The sequence below is a fragment of the Rhodnius prolixus genome, unplaced genomic scaffold (genome assembly GCF_049639745.1).
Source record: "Rhodnius prolixus isolate KJV_2025 unplaced genomic scaffold, Rpr scaffold_2, whole genome shotgun sequence".
In the NCBI taxonomy this organism is placed as follows: domain Eukaryota; kingdom Metazoa; phylum Arthropoda; class Insecta; order Hemiptera; family Reduviidae; genus Rhodnius; species Rhodnius prolixus.
Window position 1 is genome coordinate 6938320 of NW_027411592.1, and position 27481 is coordinate 6965800.

The 27481-nt window shown below is 33.6% G+C and overlaps 1 protein-coding gene across 15 annotated transcripts in view; it reads right to left on the minus strand.

Moving 5' to 3' along the window:
* Stacl (SH3 and cysteine-rich domain-containing protein) overlaps nt 1–25474 on the minus strand; it is a 235961-nt gene extending 210487 nt beyond the window's left edge. For 5 of the 15 annotated variants that reach the window (XM_074117456.1, XM_074117457.1, XM_074117451.1 and 2 more), the window contains exon 1: nt 25234–25466. The gene's annotated coding sequence lies outside the window, so the exon portion shown is untranslated. Of the gene's footprint in view, nt 1–1342; nt 1412–25233 lie in introns of all 15 variants that reach the window. The other 10 variants (XM_074117450.1, XM_074117462.1, XM_074117461.1 and 7 more) reach the window with 6 other exon arrangements.
* Between the last annotated feature and the right edge of the window lie 2007 nt (nt 25475–27481).

A 27481-nucleotide genomic window follows, 5' to 3' on the forward strand; every position in this document is an offset into this window, starting at 1 on the left:
AACAACACAGTCCTAAATTAACCTTGTCTAGTTCACTTTTTGCACTTTCTATCTACCAATACAACTCTTTCAGTATTCCGCATTTTCAATTCCCCAAATTTGCAACCACTGTACAATTGTGGTAAATAGAAGCTTCAATTTTTAACTTATCTACATTACAGTGAAGACAATCATCACGTTATTTTGGACAACGTTACCGAAATCAACATGCGAAATTGCAGTTTTATTGCACATCGCGGATCCAATAGTTGAGATTCGATGTCATTAAATCATGCTTGAAAATTTTCTTTTTATACAGTGAAACCGAGATGGTATTTGAACCGTGAGCTACTTCAACTACCACTGGCATAGAGTGAGCGTGGAAATAAAGAGTAAAACGTCACGTACTCCATTTTACTGTTCACTTCTACTTTGCATATTTAATAATACATTTCCTTGGCACTTTAGGTGATAGGATCGGCAGCAACCTGAACTTAGCTAGCTGTATTTTGAACTTACACTTTTACTTCAAACATATTCTCAAGTTTCAATACAGCAATGTTCTTTAAAAGATCTAGGTATGAGCAGTGCAACACTGGATAACTCGATTGATTGTAGTTCTTAACAATTTTTCGAAATGAAATTGGGGAAATCGAATTTGTATGAATTGTACTTACCAATCTACTTTCACCTTATTTATTTATTTATTTTTATAGTACCTTGTGCAGTCCACTGAATTGCACTAAGCTTTGGAGACTTAGAATCTTTCTTTCGGGTAAAATCATTTAAAAACATGGAAGATTTTTTTAAATTTAATCAGCTAACATCTGAAGCCAACATCAGTAGCACCCAGACCTTGTTTCATTTCACTGCCGCCTCCAGACAGAGTTCTTTAGCTACAGATAACACTGTCAGTGAGAGGTAAGATGCTTCTGAGAAGAGTAAGGGCAGAAAGATTCCTCGCATGGAAGCTAAGTAATCCCCTCTCTACTGATGAAATTTAATTTTGTTTGTTTGTTTACAATTAACACCTGTAATTAATTCTGGCTTTCTATTTAGAATATCGTTACCCTGCTTTGCTTTACTTCAATTTTCTTTATTTGCATTGGCAGTACATCTCTAGTTCTTTACAAACTTGTACAATAAAATGGCAAGCTTCTAATATGCCGTTCAATTTTTAGAACAGGAATGTGCTCCGAACAAAGTAATGATGCGCCATGTAATAGAGATAAATACAAAGTCATTCTAAATAATATTAAGCACAAAATTGTTTTCCAAATTACTGAACTTTGAAAAATCCCAAGCATATGATTGGCAAAGATAAAACTCATTAATCGCTAAAAAAAGATTGTTTGTTAACTACCTTAAAATGCTGTAAAGGTGATCTTATGACTTACAACCATCTCGAAGCGATCTTTGGAGTAGGCTGCAGCTGAAAAGAATGGTACCAGCTATTAGACAAATATCAGCCTAGCTAGATTCATAAATTATGAACAGTAACTTTCCCATTGCGACAGGTCCCAAAGCTCTCCGATAGAAGTGGGCATTGGCCCCTAAATATATTACACTTCACATTACAATCCGGAAATAGGACAGCAGTTTCTAACAAAAAAGAAGTGGTTTCATGGCGCAGTCAAATAAAATTATGCCAAGATACTTCTGAAGATTCAACATATTTCTACTACACGCTGATAAACATAATCATTTCTGAATAATCTACGCTACTTTGTTTGCTGTAGCTTATATTTCTAAAATAAACATCGGGGAGAGAATAGGGCAGGACTTAGCTTAGTTTAATAAGACTTCTTACAACCTAGGGGAACCAGAACTGTCGGAGAAGAAGCTATCATTCCAATTTATACGCCCAACACATTACACAGCTTTAAGTAACTTGAATAAAAGGTAAAAAATGGTCATCCCATACTGCTTCAAGCAAGAACTGCAACTTGGTGTTCATTAAATAACAATATTAGAACGTAGTTGCTTGCTTGTTATATTTAGGAAGCAGTAATCCAAGTTCCTTTATAAAATTATATTCTCGGATTGGCATCTTTAAGACACATTGTGAAAAAAAAAAAAACATCACTTCGTTGATTCTGAAAATATTACCCACAAGAAACATATTCGGCTTTGAATAGATTCTTCACCTGCTTCGAATTTTAAGATACTATTTCGGCAAGTTATTAGAAAACCTTGCCAAAAATTAGAAAAATTATTTTTAATTAAAGAATATATTTTAATTATTAAGAGCTAGCCAAGCATAATACACAATATACAGAGGCGCCTGTACAAAACAAAGGTGCCATTAATCGATCTTATATTTAAAATTAATTAACATAGAATGAAGGTATTAGTTAAGACTATTATCAACATTTTTTTTTCACATCAACAATTAATTCTTTATTTAAATACTTATTTTACATTGAAAGAAAACAAACACGTCTTCCGTCCGGCTGTAAACTCAACAATTCATCTAAGTCACCATTCATGTTGTACTGCGTAAATTTCAGCTTAAGTACCTTCGTTTCTTCATGTCAGGAAGGTTATTAATGCATTCTGGCATCATTTCGTTCAGCCGGTCTCAATTAATTAAACATAAATTGCATCTTCTAAAATCCGTGAAAATTTTTTTTGGAAAAGACACTCTTTTTATAAAGTATTGTTACTTATTAACATTTTTTAGCGTTAGTTTTAATATATATTTTTCTTTATCAATTATGATAAGTAAATTTAAAATTATTCAAGTAAATTTAAAATTATTCGAGGATCTAAGTATATTATGATTATCTACTCTTTTCTGGAGACTACTGCAGGACTGGAGCACTCCAAGTTACCTAGCCCCACAGAATGGATCTAATGGAGGCACTTCAAGTAGTTCTTGAAAGCTTACTAGTACGTCCTAATTGTACTCCGTCTTTTGACTAGCAAGGAGAAATGATGGACAATAATTCATTATTGTCATTGTTCAGGGCATTGACTGTTCACCTTACATGTCTCATTGAGGAATACTTTGTAAAGTAAAGGAACTTGCACTTCCTCAAGATTCTCTCATTTCACTCGCGGAATTCCTAAGTGTCGTTGCTTATGCGGGCACCGAAGTAGAGATCAAAGTATTCTTTTTTCTCAGGATTAGTAGAAGACGTTTTCATATCCAGCATTCGTGGATGTAACTTCAGAGCTGAAGAGCGCAACAATTGGTCCGGATTTCTAAATTTCGTTGCAAATCTTACTTTCTTAGCGAATGCCTACTTCGCAAAAGGAACGCATTATAATGTCATTTTTGTTGTTATTTAAGAGTTCCTTTGTTGGAATCAAACATACCTGCTTGGTTCGTTGTTTTCAACTATGTTGTCATAAAATCCTATAATTACTATAATCATAAAATACTATAATTTATAGATCTATATTAGAGTAATAATTCTATGAAATAATAATTTCTCTGAAAAACAGATGATCGTTATTTTAATGTTTCAAAAACTTGACGATATTAGAGATAAACTTGGAACTCTCCAAAATCTAAAATCTTTTTTCTTCCTCAAAAAATAAGTTTGCATCATAAGTTACGACCTATCCTGGTTTAATTGATTTAAATCAACCGTCAAAAGAACAAAAGCATGATTTTGGTTAAAAAGCAATCATAAAGTAAGATTTCCAGAAAAGGCTCAATTCTTGGCAAACAATTTCCTTTAAAACTGGCATTTTGGCACTTTAGAGAGATTCTCTCAGAAAAAGGTATAAATTAAGGTCTATAAGAATGTAATGTAGACCTTGTTGAGAGTAGTGAACGACGATACTGATAATCAACCTCTGATTATGGATCAAAACTAAAGAAAACGGCCAAAAATATTCATACTAAGCGGAAAATCATTAGTTATTACTGCACACTAACAAAATTTTCAAAAATTGATCTCATTAGATAGATTTAAAGAATGGCTTATATTTAATGGAAATATAGGTCCGTCAATTACGTACAGCCGAATTAGCTAACTACAATTTGTAAGAAATCAATATGTCCAACAAAATTAATTAATTCATCATTCTTATAACCTTATAAAAATATGGTTAAATACAAAAAGATAAATCTTCCCTAATGATAATTCTCCAATACAACAATCCCAGGAGCATAATAAATAAATTCTTAGTTTTCATAAAATCTTTTGCATTAATTAGAAGAATCTGATTATTTGTTTCAATGTTCTTTAGGTGCTTCAAATTCAACTTATGAGAACATTCCCCGTACAGAGAAGAAGACTAGTCACTTCTGTACTTGACTACCCAGAAATCTTGGCAACCGTGACGACATCAGTCTCAAAAACAAACAAATTAACAATACAACAAACTAAACACTCTCCCAATTCCCGTAGGGCCTGCAGAGGGAGTTAATGTTTGCGCCTAGGCAAACTGAAGCCTACATTCTCACATTTAACCATAGAACTATTTACTGACCAACATTTATATTTAAGGGAGCTACATCAGATTTTTTAGGTTGCAGTGGCTTTGACTTATGGCCGCTTTCTTAATAATCTACAATCAAAGAACGTCATTCTAAGCTCGGTCTTACAACTATATTTAGCAAAGACAGTATAAGTTAGTAAGTGCAGTTGGTGATTCTTTGTATTCACCTTTCAAAAATACCATGTTAAAATTAAAATGTACAATAAAATTAATAGACAGGGCGATAGCAATTGTTTAAAACATTTTAAAAAAAACTTGCCATACAGAGAATTTACATAACAATTTGTTTTACACCAAAGTGTACATTTGGAAGCGATTCCTTTGGTATTTATATAAAAGAAGTAAACTCTAGCCAAGAAATACTTTGGCCCCATAAATTTTTCTTTTACTTGGTCGTTACCTTGGTGTGCGCCTTCAAAGAGGGGTAGACTGTGACTTTAGAAGGTAATTACCGAAAAATATACATTACTGATGCTAAATAAAATACTTTTTTTAACCAATTTAATTTTGCGTTCTTGAATTTAAAAATCAAGGGAATAATTGTGCCATTTAATTCCATTCTTATTAAGTTAAAAATTTTGCAAACTTTCCAAAAGAATAGAGAATATCAACTTGTAATAAGAATTTTTATCTGGTTATAATTTGTTTTTATTTTTTTGTTATAAAGTAAATAAACGTGGAGGACCTTATGACCCTCTTATCGCCAAATGGCTTCAACCTGAAATGTTTACTAATTAATTGTTGGCTCTTACTAATACTCCTAGATAATGGTCCTAAATAAACAATAGATAGACTTAGGCTCCAAGACACAGATTCAAATCAAATATAAGTATTAATCTTAAGAAATATGCTTCAAGTTTTTTAATAATGCAAGATTTCCACAGGTACCGAATAACTGATAATTTGGTGATAAATTGGAGACATTTGGGAGTTTAACTTCTGTGATTTTTTCGTTTTCCAAGTATTTGGAAAAGTACACATTCAAGCATTAAAAACTCTCCTTTCGTATTCATGAGACCTCAAAGCTTGAATTCCAAAGAACTCCAAACAGAAAATTTGACACATCATATTTCACCAGCACTGCTATCAAACCTGAGTGCTCAATAAAACGCAGAAGTGCGTGGAAATTCCTGGCCATATGCAGCGAAAATATTTCATTATTCGCTGTTCGTTTAAATTAGAGAATGATTCAATAAAGCAGGCGATCATTCGGATGTTGATAAGCGGGCCACTCTGAGGAATTACATTCATCGAGTAGAACTCACAACAGGTACCCTATCTATGTCAGGAAGGAGAGGAAACAGTCCTGCAAATTGGGGCGCTATGAAGGGCTAGTTTAATGGTTTACTGTTCGGCTCTTACATTGCCCAGACCCTCTCACCAGACTACTCAGTCTAACTAAACAGACTAGACTGGAGAAATGCAGTTATCAGTAAGTTAGTAAGGAAAGAAGGAAAATAATACGTACAGTCTGTGCACCAAGTTACTTAAGCTCTCTTATTGTAATTAATCCTATCATAAAACGATCTTAGAGGTCGCAATGGGTAGGGCATTATTAAGCTTCTGTTTCTTCGGTCTACTCGTACAATCTAGTAGATAAATTTAAAGAAACTTGCGAGCTCGTTTGCAAAAATCTGAAAAATATAAGACATAAAATAGGAATTGGATTTTATTCACACTTTATTTAGTTTTAAAAAATGCAAGTTGATAGTTTATTCCTTTACATCTGAAGCGGCCATTAATCTGAATTGTCATTTTTAATTCCATTGCGCTTCTCTTATAAAATTACATTTCAGGTTCCGCACAAAGTTGTATCCTGATAGTGATGCGGTCAGAAGCGTCTTCCTCTCAACGTCTTCCAACCCACCTAGTAAGAGTCGTAACCCTCTTTAGTTAGTGTATATATTAAGAAATAGTTTACTAAATCTTAGTTTATCCGTAGTATTTAAATCAACTGACTCTTTAAATTGATTGACTCTTGCCCAAACTTTTTGCTCTACGGCAATTATTCTTGTATAAAACCAAATTATTGTGTAAATTATTATTTATACAACAAGTAGAAACATTGCCCAGCGTCTTCTGAGTCACCCGACTGTCGTTCAAGTACGTGCCACCCACAGTTTAAACGAACGTAGACGAAAAGTCCTCTCCAAGCCATTGCGAACAGCTGTAAACTTTTCTAGAAGTTATGGATGCGTCTGGATGAGAGACCTTCAAATATCTCCCAAGTTCCTCCAAAACACTGGTAACTTACTCTCATTTCCTATGAATACCCTACCTAGGAAGAGTGAGATGTCTGTGAGCAAAGATAACCCTGGATGCAATAATCTTTCTCTTACTTCCAATGCCATCCTTAGAAATAGTGACAATTACTTCTTTTATGCACCTTTCGTCAACAAGAAAATAAGACTGAAGCTCCTAAAAAATACTTCACTATAGCGGTTCTTTTGGTTGAGCGATTTCGATAGGCAAGCGATGTTTTTAAAGTTAGCTATTTTTTCCTTTGAACTAAACAAGTGAATTCACTTTTACAGGCTCAGCATTCTTCGGACCCTTTTTAGGAGAGAAAGGGACCTCTAAAGTGCCATCCCAATGTAATGTACAACCTGTGACCTGTATAAAAGTATTAAAATTAAATTATTTGCAAAAAATATCTTTAATAATAGTAACAAGTTTATCAAAACGCTACCATTTCGATCCACCGCGATAGAAAATTGTTGTTCTGTTGATTATTCAAACTAGTAGTAAAGTTATAATTAACTGGAGATTATTTCTCTCTGCCGTTTCATAATGTCGCGGTAAAATTCTATAATATGCGAATGCAATCAGAGTCCATGGGAAATCTTTAACTTTCTTTTACTACTAAGTGCAAGGAAGTGATATCGCAATCAGATATTTTAAAATAGGGGGGATTTACCCTATTCATTTTGGAAATTTTCAGGATAAGAAAAAATTTGTCTAGGGTCAGTGTGTCAACGTGCTTATTTCAAAACCAAGCCAATGCTTGAAAAAAATCGCGGATAGCTCCAACTTGAGATTATTAAACTTTTAAAAATGATTACAACCCATAATTCTATCTAACTTTTACAGTAACATTTTTCCTAAAAATTTGATTAAGGCTATTTCTGAGACAGTTGGTGGGTGGCTTTCTTCCGAAGTAATAATTAAATATGACTTAAAAGGTATGGAGAGTTTGAAGTAATACTTTTAGTTTAAACTTTGAGAATAGACATGCAAAAGTTCACACCAGATTTTGCTAAGTTTCGTAAATCTTTGCGAAGAAAGAAAATTGTGTTTTTAAACCAGAGATTTGGTTAGTTTGCTTATTTGATTTCACATATTTTTCTTTTTATGTAGACATGCTTGCAGACTCTTTGTCGCAATGCTTTTATACCACTATGTTATCGTAGCTTTTGACTTTTATATTGAAAGAAATGGGGATATCTCTTTCATGGTTCTTCTAGCTAAAAGATTCTTTTACTGAAGCCGCCCTCGGCTTTCTCTTATAAAGAATTTAAGTAGAAAAGTCACCCTCCTAAACTTCCCATCTTACCAATTTATTTTATATTACATTCTTGATATTTTTTTTATTTTTCCTCATTCAAGTCAACATGCGTGCATTCAAGTTCACTCCTACTAGCCGGAAAATTAGCCCTATACCATATGGCTAAATCTAAGGGGCATTCAGTAGAAAAGAGAAGTTTGAAGAGACTTTGAGCCTCGAAGCAAGACCATGTCGTGGGCTAGTAAACCTAGACGTTTTTAAAAATGAAAACATTTCTGTTTGGTAAAAACAAGCTCACTGTCTATTGATGGACAGTGTTGTCTGTAACGAAAGAACAACAGCGAAGTTCGCAAAAAATAAATAAATAAAATATAGGGGAAATGAAAAGATGTTTCATCTTAGGTTATAAAACTTATATAAAAAACAACATGGCGATATGATGAGTTTTTAGTAATTAATCTGCCCTATGGAATTGGTGTAATCAATTTTGTAGCCCTGGCAAATTGGGAAGACCGCTGAAGGGCAGCGTCTAATCCATGTTTTTAGTAAAAATAACGTGTAACAGATGAAACTCTAGATAAAATAATATTTCAGAATGAGAATTCTAGTTCATTCACCACTTACTCATCATTTCATTGGACCTGCTGGCCTCTACCAGTTCTCTTTTATAATGGAGGATCAGCGTGCTGATTAAACGCTCTTACTGCTCTGAGAGTGAAGAAAGAACTAAGCCCCTGAAATTAATGTCCGCCTTAAACAGCTGTAATAATTCTGTTCAGTGTTACATCTGAAGATTAATTATTGTTCTGTCAAATTTGTAAAAATGAGTTTTTACTAAATATATGTAAAACTTATTAGGAGGTATTGCCATTGATTGAAGATTTCACCGAATTATCTACTTAAAGAAAGTGGTTTTCACAAATGGAATAATAATTATGTGATTATGTCATTGTCTAGTAAGCTTTTTCAAATACGATATTTGGTTTGAGCAACACCAGAAGAATCTAACATTACATTTGGTCAAAATAGTTCCACCAGAATTGCCAATACACTGAATGGATTTTTAAGTTCCTGGAATTTTTTCGAAAAGACTCCAATGATAATTTTAGACCTTTGAGTTCTAAGTTCACAGAAGAAGTTCTATGAAACACTTTTCTCAGGTAGTTTCATTTTAGAGTAAGGTATCATTAATATCATCTTAACGAACAGGAGAGACCGGAAGTGCTTTATTTTATTTTTTGTTAAAATTTCAAGAAGGTTCCATGAAGGAGCATTGGGTATCCTCTAACTTGCCATTTTTTATTTCTTCGAGTCCAACGGTGTTACCACCTGCTTATTATTAAACGCGAATAAATATATAAGTAAAATTTGGAGTGAGCAAAAAATTCGAAAAAAATTATTCATCTCTACAAGAAGTGTAGTAAATGTAGGTCGGGAGAGTGTTTCAGTCCAGGTGGTTTCCTTAGTGATTGATCATAAAAAAGGCTTTAGGTCAGAGAAAAGATACCGCCATCTAACCTTTGCTCTGTATTCGTAATAGGCCGGTAATTGGGGCCGTAGTTTCATAACCATTAGTTTTAATGGAGCTAGTCTCCATCACCAACCAACAATGCTCTCTCAAAGGGAATAAAGGCAAGGTACATCTGAAACTTCCAACCGATATCAATTATTGCTATTAGCAGTTCGTGATGAAAAATATGGAGCAACTTTGAGCAAACCAAAAAGCCCAGATAATTATAAATATTAATGAAATGTTTTTATCTATTTGTATTTAAGGTGCCCGGAGATTTTTTCAGTGTACTTCCGGCCGAAAATGACTCAATGTTTATCTGTATAAATAGATATCAACGTTATATTGGAAATATTTTCCTAAAAGAAGTTTCACCGAGAGTATTCCAGTCTCCTGGGAAGACGTATCAGTAGAATTGTGGTTTGTAAGTTACAGGAGGAACGGGATTGGTTTGAATCGAAGAACACTCGGAAAAGTATTTAAAATTAGTAAGGAAACAATTGTGTGCTTCATAGATCTCGCTAAAGTTTTCCAAGTAGAAAAGCGGAAATTCAGAGAGCGCCGGAAAAAAGAAGAAAACAAGCGCCTGTCGAAATTTGTATTGTATTTTCTTTTTTAATTCAAGTCAAACCTATCTAAATCTACAGGACTCGAGGCTGTACTATAAATGCTCTAACAAGTGGACCACAGTATTGCAGGATTCTGGCCAATCTCGTGGAACCTCATTTAAGCCTTCTTCTTTAATGCTAAAGCATCACTAGATTTCAAATACTCGTATTTCATCACTTGCATCATTTACAAATTATGTGCTTTTTTTTAACTGAAAATTGAAAATTGTTCATAAAATTAGATTAGGCTACACCTTCATCTTCCTTCTTCTTTTGCTTGTACAATACTTCTCTTACTCCACGTAAATTCTCCATTTCGTAAGTTACCTCTTCTTAATTCTTGTAACATGCTTCCTCTAATTCTCTTAAATTACTTCTCAAAGCGATCTATTTTCAAAATTGAATTTTTACCGGCTATGTATGATTTGACGCCCCACAAATGAAGAGAAGGGTTTGGCGCAGTGGTTATGCGGTCCACTGAATCCACTTAAGTAACAACAAAATTCTTCTCAATTCAATGTAAGTACAGGTTAGAGGGCTTAGCCAATAGACTCGCCAAACTCTAAAAATGAAGCTTAGCTATCTGTATGAAGTCTGCCAATGGCAATGAAGCAGAGCCATATATTTTTAATTAACAAGAATAATAGTTATAAAATTAAATTTATTATTATTAATTTATTTTTTATTAATTTATTAATAATAAAAAGTTAATTATTTTAATGAATTCGGTTTAGTTCACTGAGTTTAAAGATTTCCCGTACTTATTCATGGTTATTTGAAGGATCTAATATCAATACCATGGTTATCTGAAGGGCGTTGAGGCGATGATCGTAACTAGTGGCTTATTTTCAATTCCATGTTTTTTTTAAGAAATGATCGCAAGCGATATTCGTAACCTAAGGAGTCACATTTCTTAGTCACTAACCAAGATACTGAACTTTTATTCGTGTACGAGCAGCTCAACATGATAGAAAAATTTCACGTTTGCGAAAAATTAAATGATTAAGAAGGAAGAAAGAAATTGCAATTTCAGTAATTGTTTTTTATTTTTGCCCAGCTTTCGATCTAGAAGCTGAAATAAACAATAATTACTGAAATAGGCAATATTCTTTCTTTCTTCTGGATTAATGAATCAGTCACCAAAAAGAATGAATAAGTGAATAAAAAAATGCATAAATTGTAAAAAAAGAAAGGCTTTTGATAGTTTCCGCAGTTTTTAAGAATTATGATCTTACTTAGATTTTGGCCAACATTTATTTCTGAGTTTTAAAGATAAAAAGTATAAAATTTTATAGTATCTTTTTATTTAAAGATTTTTAATGGAATCAGATTTTTTTTGTCTTGTAGAACAATAATTCTGACAAAGCCTTTAAAATTCTATTGGCTAAGAATTGCCTATACAAAGTCAACAAGCTTGGCACTGTTTATCCGCCAGCTTCTCTAGGTATGTTGGACATACTCCAATTGTGGGCAGGACAGTATCCCAGCTAAATTCCCCTCTAACCCCTCTCACCACCGACGTGGCAGGGTAGCGCCTACTGCCGGGTCAGTTATATTGGACCACGGCCTTGACACACATCATTTCAACATTATGTCAATAAATTAGCATAATTTAAATAAATAAAGATTACACTATTTTTTATTTTTCGTTACTCTGACGGCTTGAACATTGAAGGAAATAACATCTGTTTGTTTGGACGAACATGTTTAGAATAACTTAATCATAATATTTGTGCAGACGATGCTCTAATATCGGAGAATGATTCCAGTTGTATCGCTTCACCTTTTTTATACCATGAGCTAAACTACCTTCGTTTGTTGCTGCAAATAATCAAGCCAACGTATTGTTCTTCTCCTTGTCAGCGCCACTCTCAATTTCTTTTTTAGCAGATAAACAAGCATTGTCTATCATTGTATCCACACTGAGGAAAACTAATGCAACATAAGCTACTTTGCCGGCGTCATAAGATTGTTGAAAAAAGTTAGAACCTTGTCATGTTACAGTCATCATAGCTGTTTGGTGGTTTTCTAACTCTAAGAACCTTTACTTCCTTTATCCGAGTTATTAACTAGTTCCTTATCTTCTATTCCACAGGAGTGTTCCACTCAATTCCTGTCAACCATGTTTTCTGCACCAGTAATTCAGACACCAAGATAGGATACCCAACAGCGTCAAAAATCTTCTTGGCGACAGATAAGATAATCCTTCTAGTTACTTGTTTCTTAGTTTCTGCCCAATAGGGACAATTTATCTTTTAAACGCCATCCTTCCTTTCACTGATTAATCCAAAAAACATACGTTTCCAAAGCCTTCAAAAATATTTATTGGCTTGTGCAATAGAATGTCGCAAGCTTGTTACGCTCACTACATATATCTGCATGTAGGGTTCAATATAATTAAATTACAACAGGAATAAAATAAAACTGAACTGCAGCTTCAGAAAGTGCTCTACATTGCTCTAAATTATTATCAAATACTGCCCCATTAAGAAAGCACTACAGAAGAATTACTACAGTAGCCTTACCACACGTCCCAATTTGAAGATAAGATCCCGAGGCAATATCTCGAGTCAGATAGCTACTCTTACTTTACATTCTGGTACACTCTTCAATATTGCCTGTACAGTGAAACTAGATTCAAAGAAACGCCAGCGGCCGAACAATAGTGAGCAGAGGGGCTCCTGATTCGGTCATCCTATCCAGCCACATTCTCATTGCCGATGAAATCGCCCTGAGGGCTGGCGCCCAGACAAAAAAGAATATATTCAATAGAAAGCAAATCTTTCAGTGCCATAGAAAATTCCAAAACCAATCTAGAGGAGCAAATGTTACAATAGTGACTTATTTTGGCCGTCTAACTGCGCAGTTACAAATTTCTTTACAGTAGTGAGCTACCGACCCACTCATTAGAAATATATTTTGGGAGGTAACAAAGATTAATTATAACTAAATGCATTTCTTTGACTTGCAATGAATAGCATAGACAGTGAACCGAGAAACATCACTTCCGCGCGGTTTGATTCCCTATCTGCAAGCCTGATTAGACCTAAAGAGCGAGTCGTGTTAGTCAATCATTCATAAATAAGGCAGATGTTGACCCTTCAGGGAATAAAAGTACTTATTCCCATTTAAAGAAAAACTTTTTAAAAAGAAGTTTATCTTTATCTTATCTAAGATTAAGCTAATTATAAAAAATAAATAAATAAAATATAACAATTTTACGATAAAAATTTGTTGAGGCAAGTTAGTTATTCACAGTATTTGGCGAAAATGATGTACAACCACTGTACTGATTTACATTTTTTCCATGGAAATAAAATTTCTGATGTGTTTATATTCTTGACTCGTATATAAACAAACTGAACCTTGGGCATGGCTACAACCCAGTGGTAAAAGATAGAAAAGCCTCATTCAAAGGAGAATTTCCGCAGTTTTGTCGTTTGTGGTCTAGCGCTGTCAAGGCTGAACAGGTTCTAACTTTTGGTAGGCAACTAGCCACGATTATTTCACTGAGCCACCTGTACCGGAATTAAGGAATCACCAGCTTGATAGTTTGGCAATAACGGTGTGTGGATGGATTTGAAGTTCTTGCGCGACTGTACAAAATTTATTTGACTTTAAAAGATAAGCGGTTTGGCGCCAAGTAGAGCGATTCTGTATCATATATGGCTACAAGAATGGAAATTTGAGAACTTCCCCAATCAAGATCAACAAAAAATGGGGAAAAACACATAGGTAATAATTTAAGAGTATCCTGTTGTTTATCCCGTTGCTAATGTTAGAACAGCTTTTCTCCGTCAGCGAAGTTAAATTTCTAAATTATTATTCTGTCGATAAAAGCATTCAACTAAATAATCATAATACTACAAAAGCTAATAAAACAAATACTTTAGCCACCCAAAAAGTTTCTTTAGAATAAAATTAACATTTAAGCCAAATACAACAAGTAAGGAACAGAAGATACACTGCTAGTTATTTGTATAATTCTAGTTTAATTCAAAGAAGTTACTCAAGATAAATAAGAACAATTGCAAAATCAAATAATAGTGTACACACTCTGGGGGCCTTTCAAGTTAAGATGAACAGACCTTCATAGGCTACAATTAAGAGGTAACAAAATTGATACGCGTGTTGTGTTAATAATTACGCCGGATAGTTTAAATACCTGTTGACCTGAAACATCAAAGTTGATACGTGTTGCGGAAAAAACTGGGTTTTATTCATATATTAGCCTTATGTTTTATTTGAAGAATGTTTCAGTAAAAGGTATTCATCTAAAAATTAGACTGAAAAACAGGCATTATTTGAGCTAATTTTTTACATTTATTTCATTTAAGAGGCGTACAAAAATTGAGACTGAAAATAAATGAAAAAGAAAGCGTTTTGCAAAAACAAACTGAACGTAAAACTCTAATTTGAATGCCTTTTGTTGAAAACTTTACAGATACAATCCCTTAGAAACAGTATAGCTTTCTGCAGGATCGTGAGGAAGTCCTTGCGGGTACCTCAGCATAATCACAGTCTTTCCTTGATATTCACTCAAAACAATACGTGGTTTATGTGAACGCAATTAATTAGATTTTGCAACAAAATACAATTGATATTGTATAATTACAATATTTTTCACCCAAACATTAATTGCAAAAGCAATAATAGTGCTGTTGCATATACTGCGGCGAAAGTCGCCTTTTCCATGAACTTCGAGATTTGTGTAAATTAAAGCTTCTAAGGGGAAGAGTACGAAGAATTTTTCAAATTGTTTAGGTTGCGATGAAATGTTTCAACGCACTAATTTCCTCCAAAGTTATTAAAACACTCGTAGATTATAAAGACGTGAATGTGTGGCGTATACCACATTCTGAGAAAAGAAATCACTGCTTGGAATATCTTCAGGTATCTGTTATACTTCTTGAGAGCCAATAAATTTCCCTTATCGTCTGTAGTTCAGTTACCGGGTCATAATTTGATTAAATGCGGTTGCAAAAGTTAAATGTCTCTCACCAGATTTTCATTTATTTATTTCTAATTAAACATTTTATACAGCCCAAATCAAATTTGTAAAATCGCAAATTGATTTAAAATAGATTATAGCGCATAGAAAAGGTGTAAAGGTACATCATAACGATTAATTTTAAATTACAGCTTGCCGGAAAAGGTAAGCCAACCAACGGGTGACCAAATGTTGAACTGAAGAAACTCATGCGCAAGAGTCTGTACACTATACTTGCAGATAAACAAGATCAGTCCACTGAGAAGGAACTATTTACACTAGCTACACCTTCACTAGATATAGTTATACATAGTCTTTTAAAATTTCAAATGAGATCGTTTTTCCACTAGACCTCTTTCAAATATTTAATGTATCAGACTCTATCAACCGCATATACCGGGGTAAACAATTTTAAATAAATAACATTCCAGTTTATTGGTGGTTCCACATGTTATCATAATTGATTCTAGTGAATTATTTAGAGTTTTGAATAAAGAATATAGACTATTTTTATTATATACTTGGTTTGATATGTTTTTACTAAAATTATTAGTCCGGAACGAATAATCTTAATGAAAAAACGTTGGGCTTTTAGGAAGCTGTTCCGGGGTTTGAAACCAGGAGTCTGACTTCAAATTTTCTCTTCAAAGGTCGGTAGTGTACAGAGGAAGATTTGGGTGCCTTTGAACATACGATGTATGTTTATAAAACGTACTCGTAAGTTTTTCCAGGGGTTAGTGCACCCTTACGTGGAAGTCCAAGATTCAAGATCATCTGGCTGCCGTTGAAAGTGTTGTCTGTAACGAGAGAACACTAGCTGAAGGCATGTATTGTACTGAGACATTATAAACCCTGATATTGAGAGCGTTACGCTTTATGGTTTGAAACCTTACCAGTATTTCTGAACTTTAGACTTTCGTTATTTTTAAATATCAAAAGCGAAAAGGAGACGCAGATGTTTCTATTTTCTCAGCCAAATTTAGCTGCTGCCCTGCAAACCTCACATATGTTAGTACTACTAAAAAAATTTATACATTTATAAACTTTCCTTTCCAGTAAATACTCTACATTTCAATGGGACTCAAGTTTGTTAAAAATAAAATCGCTAAGCTCTTTAGATTAACTCTGAAATATACTAATTCTGAAGAAAGAAAAATGCAAAAGATGCCCAAAGTAAATATGATATTAAAGTGAAAAAATAAACTAAAACGTAGGGATTTAAAAAAATGAAAACAGATATAAAAATCTGAGGAGAATCACTGGAGTGAATTTCTCGCATTTACGTTTTACATGTTACTAATCTTCATACTCTCCTGACAAAACAGTTTTTAAATTAATAATATATTCAGTACTGTACACCGTAGAGAGGTTTCGGTCTGATTGGGGCTGTTATCGTACCGGCCAAGTGTTTTATTTATTCTCTCCCAAGATCTTTAAAACAAAAATATAATTTCTCCCTTTGCCCCAGAGCCCTCAGACACTGCTATACAATCGCGTATTGAATTAATTAGTATATTTTAATTTTATTCAACTCATAAAAATCATACTTAGGTACAGGTATAAACACACCAAGTTCCTAAACTTGATTTGTTAACTGTTTTTTTATTACGAGCAATCATTTTAACTCAAAACATTTTTCCCGTAACAAAATGTTAAGGGGTTTCTGGGGAATTTGTGTTCAACTTCTAAATGTGACAACCACGCGAACGCTTGGTAATGCCATAAAGAGCTCCAAATTGGAATTGGGGCTGCCGAAATAAGGGAATTATTATAAAGAAATTACATCAGGCTGACCAAACCATGTACAACTGATGCCCAACAATATTAAATGTTGAAAAGAAAATTAAATTTTCCGCAAGTGAAAGTTGTTTGGCAGTTCACACTGTGATCTAGAGAAACCACAACACATTGCTTCTCATCAACGATTTAAAATCTCATATATCTCACTCTCATATGCAGAATGACTTAAAAAAGCGTGAGATTCAGATTTCCGGCCATTATTTTATTACAAGAGTTTCCAATGCTTCCGAAAATCTGATTTTTGACTTAACACTCCTATTTTGGATCAAAGGAAGTCCTCAATCCTCCGAACCTCAAATCGATGCGCCTCTTGAAATGGCCCATGTTGCTCAAACCGGTAAAGCATGGTACAAAAGTAATATTGTAATCAATAATTTACACAAATTTAACTCATAAAAAGAAGGAGTATTTTACATTTTGGACTTTCTGTATTGAAGTTAAATTTCTTCAGAGTTTTTCCTTTTTTTTAATTCTGAATGATAAACTATTATCAACTTGGCGATCTACCTAACTGAATGAACAAAATACACATTCTGAAAAGTTTCATGTTTCTTTGCAACCATTGTGGAGACACACACATGTAAATCTGCACTGCACATTCGCAGGTCTTTCTAATGCAGCAATTATTACAATTCTAAATTTTCTTACTACTAAAGATAAAAATCCCATAAATAGAGAAGGTAGTCTGAGAGTTATCAGTTTCTGGGTTTAAGTTATGTATGTATTATGTTGCCAATAGAATTATTGAGAGTTAACGTCGATCAATCTCAGTTTCACATTCCATAATTCTCCCAAAAAAAGTGTCTAATACAATTTATAAATATTTCATTTCAGTAGATAATTTATTTTATTTTTAATCATAACTAGTTTCGGATTTGATCTTTTTTAACGTTGGATATTACATCGACGTTTTATGATCAGCTGGCAGAATCTTTATAAGTGAAAACCAAGTTTTTCTTCACAAATCTAACGATCCAATTTCTGAAGAAAGATGAAAATGCGAAACCAGTAGAGATCGAAAACGAATTTCAATTATTGATAAAAAAAAACCTGATTATTATCTAGCAATGCGGATACAATTTCTTTAAGAATGATTGGTTATGATTGCGGAACAAGAGGAGCTTATCCTGATAAGTCCGGGACAAAATATGCCTCTGCTAAATCGGCATGTTGTAAGAGGCGGCTTCAGGACTCCACAGTTTACCATCATTTCCATTGTTCTTCTTAATGTAGCATAGTCAAGTGGCGACACCATCGTCAATGCAAACAGGCTCTGGATCTCCTAGTTGGAGCAATATTCCTTCCCTCATCTATACTGTCTTATTCATTCCGTTAGCAATGGACCGAAACCAGTAGACGCTGCTGCACATACATGTGAGCGCTGAAACTACAATTGAAATGCGCCTATTTCCAGCTTAATTGCTAGCAAGTAGGTCAGATCAGTTATGGTTAAAACAATAACTCCAATTATTGTGGTTGAGTTAAGCAGGTTGGAGACACGCAATGTAAACCCTGGTGCGGGAAAGTAGCTGGCAGTGTGTGCAGTACGGCCTTTTATAGATACTCTCTCCACCTTCGGGTAGTGCAATGTCCTGGTGGATGAGCATTTTGAGACACTCGCATGACTACATCTTACTGTATTAAAAATATTACTGTCAATTTCTAAAGATTCAGTTGAAAAAATAAAGTTAGTATTCAGATTTCATTAGAGCAGTGGTTCAAGAGATGGGCTATTAAACTTAATGAAAGCAAGTCTCAAAATATCACTTCACTCTTCGGCGCATTACTTTTCCTCCAGTCATCTATAACCTAACACCTCTGCCAGTAGTGAACGTTGCTTGCCCAGTACCTTGGGCTTTACTTAGACCGAAGACTTTCTTGGAACCCCCCACATTAGACTTAAAAGAACAGAACTGAACAGACGCTAACGAATACTTAAAAGACTCTTAGACGACAGATCAAAACTCTCTCTGGACAACAAAAGACTAATTTATACTTCTATTTTGAAACTCATCTGAGCATGTGGAATAGAGCTGTGAGGTTCAACCAAACGCTCCAATCTCCAAAGGATTCAATCTCTACAATCTAAAATACTTCGACCTATTGTACACGCTCCTTTTTATGTCTCCAACCTGGACTATACACACTGACCTTAACATTCCTTTTGTCACACAAGTTCCTAAAACAAGATACAGAAAACTCCACTTCAGCCTGCAATCTCATATAAATCCTCTAGCTAAAAATCTTTCTTCTAGAACTCTTCCTGACAACCCGACAAGACGCCTTAAAAGACAGTGGCCTCATGATCTCCTCTCCAGTAAAGAGAGTGACTAACCATCTAATATTTGGGAGTGTTACCACTGGGTAACTTCTCCACTCATTTCCTTATCATCCATTGCTCTATTGTATCATTGTTACTTATAGCGCTAACGCGCTGATTGTAGCACAATAAACGCAAAAAAAAGTATTCAGAATAGAAATGAATAAAAGCAGCCAGAGCAGGTCTTGGACACTACTTGGAATGTCAATTTAAATCTTCATTCTTACAATTTTCGGAAACCGCAACTTTAAAGGAAAATTTTTACAAATGATAGTTTATTGTAGAATTTGCATTTAAAGTTTTCAATGTTTAAAACATCAAAAAAAAGTCGTTAAAATTTCAAGATTGAAAAAAATTTGTGGTCCCGAAATCGCTAATAAGTTTTAAGTGAAACTATTTTCCAATAAAATCATTTTATCAGTTAGACTTGGGTTTACCATAGCTCTAAAGTTTCATTTCATTTAATCGCATACTACCACCACCTACGTCACCTTAAAGAGATTAAATATGTTGTGAAAAATCTGAGTTTGCAAAAACTACTTGGCCAGAAGTAAAAAATTGTTAAAAGATTTTATCTTAACATTCTCGTGTTGACTCAGTCAAAACCCTCTCAGTTTTGTTAAAAAAAAATTTAGGAGGGAGATAGGAGATTTTCTCAAATAATTATGTTAAACCTATTTTGAAGCCAACTAACATCAGAACGGATATTGAAGAGAATCTTGAAGAATTGCAGGAAGAGAAAGTCGTTTTATGGATCAACTCAGATTTTGTACATATTACTTGAACTGGAACGAGAAAGTATGCCTTGCATTAAATATATATGTATATAAGAGCGAATATGAAACCATAATAAGTAAGATAGCGCGAAGCCTTATTAAATACATACTGCTAATACTGCATTAGAATTTAGATAAATGAGCTTATAGTGAATGTCCTTCGCAATGTCATTGAAAGTAAATTTTGTTGTAATATATATTACTGACATTATCATCTTACTAAACGAACCATTCCTGCGCTATTAGGAGTTTAGTTTCTTAGATAAAATAGTAACTTACTTTAATTACCAAGTAAATAATCAAATCTTACTACAAATCAAACACACTGAACTCAGTAGTGAGCAAATAATATTGAGATTGTGTTTGCTAGTAGGTTTAAAAAAAATATATATTCTAGCCAGGAAACCAATTAATTATCAATACGTTGACATTTATTGACTTGGTGCCAATTGCCATTTTATTTTTATGTCTGAGTATGTATTTACGTTTGTCCGTGCCTAAGTGTACCACTGCAACTGCGTAATTATTTTATATTCCCTAATAAAAAAAATATTGAAACTGCGATAAAATGATTAATAATTTCAGATTTCAAGCATTAAGGTTATAAAAAAATATGTAACATTGTTACTGAATGTGACAAAAGTAGAGTGACTTTTGTTTGTGGTAATTTAAAACTTTCCAATTTTAGTTTAGTTTACTTCTAAAATGTAACTCACAGGTCACTGCAATTCTTCCCTGTAACTATGTAGCTCTTGATTATCCTGCAAGAAAATTAAAACTTAATCCTTAGAATATCATGATGTCTTGGGATGCCAAAGGAAAGATTATTTCGCTAATTTTATCCAGCAATGCGGACCTAACCACATGTTGAAGGATTATTTACTCAAACTTTAAAGGATTTGTTATTATAAATGAATTTAATACAAATTTAGACTTAATGCTAATTGAAACTGCTCCTCTTTGAAAAAAGGTTTAATTTTAAATCAAACGTGTAGTAACCACCAAACTAATAATGATTAGGCACTAAACTTGAAGTGAAATCAAACCTGACATCTTTTTAAAAAGATGAAATGGCTACGATGAAATTCTTAAAATATGCCACATCAGTTCCATAAAACAGAATAAGAATACTATAAAACTGATAAAGTTAATATGAAACAAGGTTGAAAATAAATGTCAATAATAGCATTTCGTTTGGTCTACTGAATTTCGAACCAATAGAATGTCTTAATTTAAATGAGTATCAGTGAATGACCAAGTTTGAGCATTTCTATAATGGTGAAAGCAAGTAATGCCTGCTTTTTATAGACGGGATTCACGTCCAACTACCAAATTAGGTACCGTGGACGAAGGTGAGTAGCAAACTTACTTAACAAGTTCAGATCCCCGAACCCTAACCCAAATCTTAACTTTCAATGACAAATAAGAAAGAAGATAAGTCGATCCCCCTATAACTGCAGACCAATTACATTGTTGTAGGTAATACTGAAGCCGTTCAATTAGAATTAAATGAGATAGAAGTGAGTATATTATACCTGCAAGTCAATGTGGCGTAATGAAGAACGTTCATGAGTTTACAAATTGTTTATCCTAAATTCAATGTTTCTACTGACATTAGACAAACAGTTTTATTTTTAATTTTTGAAGGCTAAAAAAAGTCATTTGATTGCATAAATAATTATTTAGTCTGATAGAAAATTAGGATAAATGGTAAATTAATAAGGTTCTCCTAAAAGTCTACGAGCCTGCACCCCTGAGAGTTTAAAGTCTCGGGTCTAAGTATCCACTACTAAACGGATCTTGCAGGGTGAAGTCCTATAGAGAGATTTTTTTATTTTTATTTGGCATAGAGAGAAAAGTGTCATCCCAGGCAAAGATACAATTCTGCCTAAACGCTAATGTCTGTTAAGTTCTCGCTACTTGAATGCCTGATCTATTAGGCAATGAGCCTAATAATTCAAAAATATAATAAGAAGAAATTATTTTAACTAAGTAAGGAAGTAGTAGTGGAGGCAATATAATAAGGCTTCATTTGGGTTTGCGCTAGCGACGGGCCATAAGGTTAAAATTAAGTATGGGATTTAGGAACGGACCAGTAATGCCATTTCCATAAATACCCTTTGTTATGATAAGTACTCTTCCTTTCATAAAGTGGAATCTGGAAGCCTTGTTAACTTTCTGAAATAGAACAAGTTTTCCTGCTGGGCTGTCATTAACTAATTTAGCCTAGAATTCTGCCTATAAATAAGCGATTTATGCGTCGTTGCATTCACATAGCCTAATGAATTCTGCCTAGAAATAAAGTGATTTATCTAAGCTTGTTATTTATTTAGCCTAATGATTCCTAATGACAGAATTCTGTCTATAAAAAATATTATTTATCTAATCTTGATTAAGTAGAAAAAGAATGGAGAACCAAGAAGCACAGACTGCTAAAGACTTGTTCTTAATGTTAAGAAACCTACCGCGTAAACCTCAGCCCACAAGAAACCGCCTTCAAATAAATGGTCTATTTAAATGAAATTCTTGCCATCCCAGATTTACTCAAATGATATTCTCTCTGAAACAGACCTCATTGCAGTAAAAAAAACTAATTCCTGAAACATTAACTAGTAAACTTGCTGTTTGGAATAGCAAGATAATGAACACATTGAAGCGGCAAAATACGATTCCTTTTTTTCACTGAAAGTTACTTCGGAATATTGACTTGCACCGATCTTGACCTACCTTTCAACACGCTGAGATTATTCACTCAATTGAGATTTCTTGAAATTCAATCAATTGCCCAACACCAGACTTACGTAATAAAGACGAAAGTACATTGCGTAAATCTGTTGAGGATTTGCATCGAGTGATTGCTTGTTAAACTAATAAGCTATTGTGTAAAAAATAATTCATCACATGATAAAAATATAACATTGGAGCGATTCCATAATGTGTTAAGCATGAATGCATCTAGAGCTATAAAATATTGATTAAATTAAACGAATAATTTGCTGCGAATGTGCAGAAGTTTAGGATATAAATCACGCCATTCCCTGCTTTTGCGCAGTGATACAAAGTTAATCATGTAATATTCATTTTGAGGTCGTATAAGCTTCAAAAATTTAAGAGTACAACAAAAAATTATATTCGACATGTATAAGATGTTCATGTTATAGATGCTGAATTAGTGTGGAATACGCTCGCGACAGATAATCTAAAAATAAAAAACATTTACTGTAGCGCAAACTTAAGAGCTACAATCGAAATTTGAAGGTTATTTTGTCAACAATTGTAGAAAATAAAAACTTCAATACCTTCTCTGACTTTAGAGCAAGACCTAAGCAAACAGGTGAGGAATGATCAATCCTTTCTATTTAAAATCTTCTTAAATTCGCTTGGGCTTAAATAACCATGAAATGCAATTAAAGGATTTTTGGAACAGGCTGATCACTCTCCCCACAAACACCCCAATTTTACGGTCGAGGAAACCTCAGTTGTCTATTTCCAAATAACACTCAATTAAGAAATTTAGACGCTCTTTCGTTCAATTCTTCCTCTATTACTGTTGTAAGGGAATGCAAAATTATATCGTCAATTCTTCTGATGATTAAAAAAAAAGAAGAAATTTCTACATTACATAAAAAGTCCCCAAAACATATCTGATGATGTAAGTTTTGTATCTGAAAATATTAAATTTCTTCAGCTTTCGACATAATTTTTTTATTAATAAATTTGAAATAATAGCTATTTTTTTAAGAATACTAAAAAAGTAATGTGGAGCTTGATGTTGACAGTAACACTCATTAACACAAATAAAACTGCAAAATACTTCCTACAACAAGCAACTGATAGCACACATTAACGAGGATGTACCTACCAGGAGAAGAACTAAAACAGAAATGAACATGGTGTCAGACAGTAGAATAAGAAAAAAAAACATACATAACAGAAATGATCCTCTGCAAATAACACATTTTCGCAAAAAATTAATTCTCATGGTTTTACGAAAATGATTTCCCTTGAGATATTATATAAACTGACATAACCAAACTGAAGCGCCATAAAATGAATTGTCCTCGAATAGATCAACATCTAGATGCTAAAGAATAGATCAACAAGTTCGCAAAATCGGTGTACTAAGTAGAAAGGGTGCACAAAAGGGAAAATTTACCCAGTAGAGTGGTATTTCCGTTGGATTACATTTTGATAAATCTCAACGAAATATCAAGTTTAGCGATTTTATTTTATTTTTTAGTATCCGCTTTGAAACATTTGCACATACTGCTATTTTCGGCGGAAAAAGTTCTACTATACTAAACATTACCATAATTATTATAATAACTTTGTTTGCAGTCAGCAGGACATGCTTAGAGTCAGCAGCATGTGAAGGATATATCGTGCTATTCACGACGATCCTCAGTTTCTGAGATATTCTGTTCACATTCACATGATGTTAAAAAGTTTTTAACTTGTTCTCGGGTCCTCAAAACTGGAAAAAGGTAAATAGTTTAAACATTTAATTTGCTAGCGATGAATTTAGGTTGAAAATGTTGTTAGAACTAACAAAAGTTTTATAAATTATAAATGAAAGTAAAACAAAAATAATAGATATGAACAAAAAAATGCGTAATAGCTATCAATTTGTAATTAATGTGTAAAATAATATTGTTCCTTAATTTAAACATATACATTACATGGTTTTCTCAGTATAACTTGAACCACTAATAACAACATTAACTGATATTAATTATTCATTAATTTTCCTTTGATCTATGAAGCGATTCATTGACTTAATCCTAAATGTTATCTCTCTTTCTTTATGAATATTAGTGAATCATATCATTAATGTAAAAGAAATCTAGAGTAACTTGAATATAAATGTTGCTTCTGTGCTGCTTTTTTTGATTATCTTAACTACAAAAAAAATAAATAAATAAAATACTTCGAGAACTGCTTACATTGTGAATTAAGATATATTTTCCTTGAATAACTGCGAACTCAACATAAAAACATTATCAAACAATTGAAGTGATTAGGAATTCTATGTATTATAGCCGACCAAAAACCTCTCTCAAGGCAGGGAAGCAATAAAATAAGCCATCTGGGCAGAATGAGTTTGTCGGGCCTAGTGAGATCCGCTAGCGCTAAATTTAAAATAGATCGCACCTGTTTTGTATAGTGGCCGGCAGCAGACCGAGCGAACCGGTCACTTTTCGGCTCCTTAAATTTTTTAAATAAAATTCTTAAATGCATAATTTGGTTTCTTTTCTTTTTAAAAGTTAAAAATTATAATAATTACACTCACCAACGCCGAAAAATGGCGCGGCTCTGCCCTAATCCTATCAAATGCCCTGTAGGTGATAGCTGTTCTAAATAGATTACACCAATGTCCTACAGTCCTTTCGATGACGACCTCAAAGTTCACAGACAACGCGCACCACACCACACACCGATATGCTACCGGCTACCCGCCGAACCAACACTGGCTCTTAGACTGGCCTCTGTCGGTGGTGTGCCGGTCTTGGATCAGATTGAATAGTGGCGGGCGCGGATAGGCACGACGAAAAGCGAGTACGGTCGGCCAACAACGGAAGAAGGCGAAGCAGGAAATGGTTAAATTTGGTATATGCCAGAGGGCAGTAACATAGAAGGTATGTTTTTTTGTAAGGTTAATTAATTAACATTTAATGTTCACCTGATTAGCCGTTGAATTGTTTGCCTCTCTCATACAATTGAGGGTGAATGGTACTTCACAATATTTAGGCGGTAAATTTATATTTTAAAGGAACTTAAGTCCTTTTAAGGTTAACTGTTGTGCGTATTATTTATAAATAAATTATTTTATTGCTCTTCTCGCTTTTTTTTAATTTCATTTACTATTTTAACAATAATTGCTGGACGTGAAGTTAAAGCATTGTACATTCGGGGTGCAATTTGTCTGTAATAACTTACTGGTTTTTTTATTCATATCCACAAAGTAATATATTGACATGACATAACTAGATCTTCCATGAGTTATTATTATGTTACATTGAAATGGTGTCTATTTATGTACCTCTAAACTGTTGTAAGTCATGCTTCTATCAGTTGTTCGGTTCCTCGGTCACATCATCCCATGGCATCAGAAAACGCTTACTCTCCTGTTTAAATTGTGGTGAACTTAATTAATTCTCCCCGCAAAGTAAATGTAGCATTAACCCAAATGTATGAGTGTTGGGTGGAGCAGAGTCTTAACTGCAGGATAGATGGAAAAGAAGTTCAACGCTATCATGTCCTTTCATTTTTTTTTTTCCTGTATTCTGTCGGACATATTTGTTTATTTAATTGTGACAACATTTGTTTCCAATTTCCAAACGCTGAGTGTATTACTATAAATGTGCAAAAGTAAGACGGAATTCATCGACGTCGTGTAATTTGTGTTTCATTGCGTTTCACGATCTGAAAATGGCATAACATAGATTTTTCTTACGAACAAAACTCTTGTAATGACCGTAATGACTGTTACTACGATTGCCTGTTGATTTTGTTAAGAGGAGTTGCCAAGTATCTGAACTCTTGGCTGTCTGTTGAGGTGCAATACGCGCGGTGTAATCCTTCATCCTATTTTCTCCTTCCTTATAATAAGAAAGATGATGGCTAATGTTGCTTCTAGGCACTGACATATCTTCAGCAATTGCAGGAGCCCTTCCATTCAACCGATTTTTAATCGTACTGGGAATTTAGCTTTAATATTTAATTCCTAATAATATAAAGAAAGAAGAAGTAGAGACCTCTACATTCATTATAAGATTTTGATAGACTGTTATGTGAAGAAAGTTCCTTGTTCACAGACAGGCAATGCCCTGAGAAAGCACCGGACGCCTCAAAGCACCTACCAAAGCTAAAAGTCAAAAGCAACTTTACCTTTTGAGGTTTTTAATTGTACGTGCAAATTTTAAATAAAGTTCTATTAATTATCTAGCAAAAATTAAATTAGGAAGAATTTTGGGAACCCGTAATTTTAATTTACCACTTTTATGATCAAATAATCAGTTGCGAATCATAATCATATCATTTAACAAAATAATTTTCGGATTTCCATAATTTTCTGGAAACTCAACGCTTTTCTTTAAATGTGAAATGCTAATTGCATGTTAATGTCTACTGTATAATGTATATAATTGCCCAAAATAAAATGAATTTACGCAATTCTATGAAAAAATGTGGGAGTTAAGCAAAACTTTATAATTCAAATGCAAGAAGACTGTTCACTGAAGACTGAATGTCTTGCAAGTAGTCTTATTTTTCTGGTTACCAATCCTAACAACCTATCGTATTCCACACACACAAATAATAACTCTATTTTAGGTTAAGAAGTGCTGCAATAAACGTTTGTAGAAAGTCTTCTTTGAAAGAACTTCGTCAATTATGGTTAATGCAATGAGAAAAAATCATGTTTATTAGTCTGTAGTTTTACCAAGATTTTCTAATAGATTTCGGCAAAGGTTTGTTAGATTTTGGAAATTGAATTCATGTTTGATTTGATGGCACCTTGGTTTAAAGGACTTTTTCAA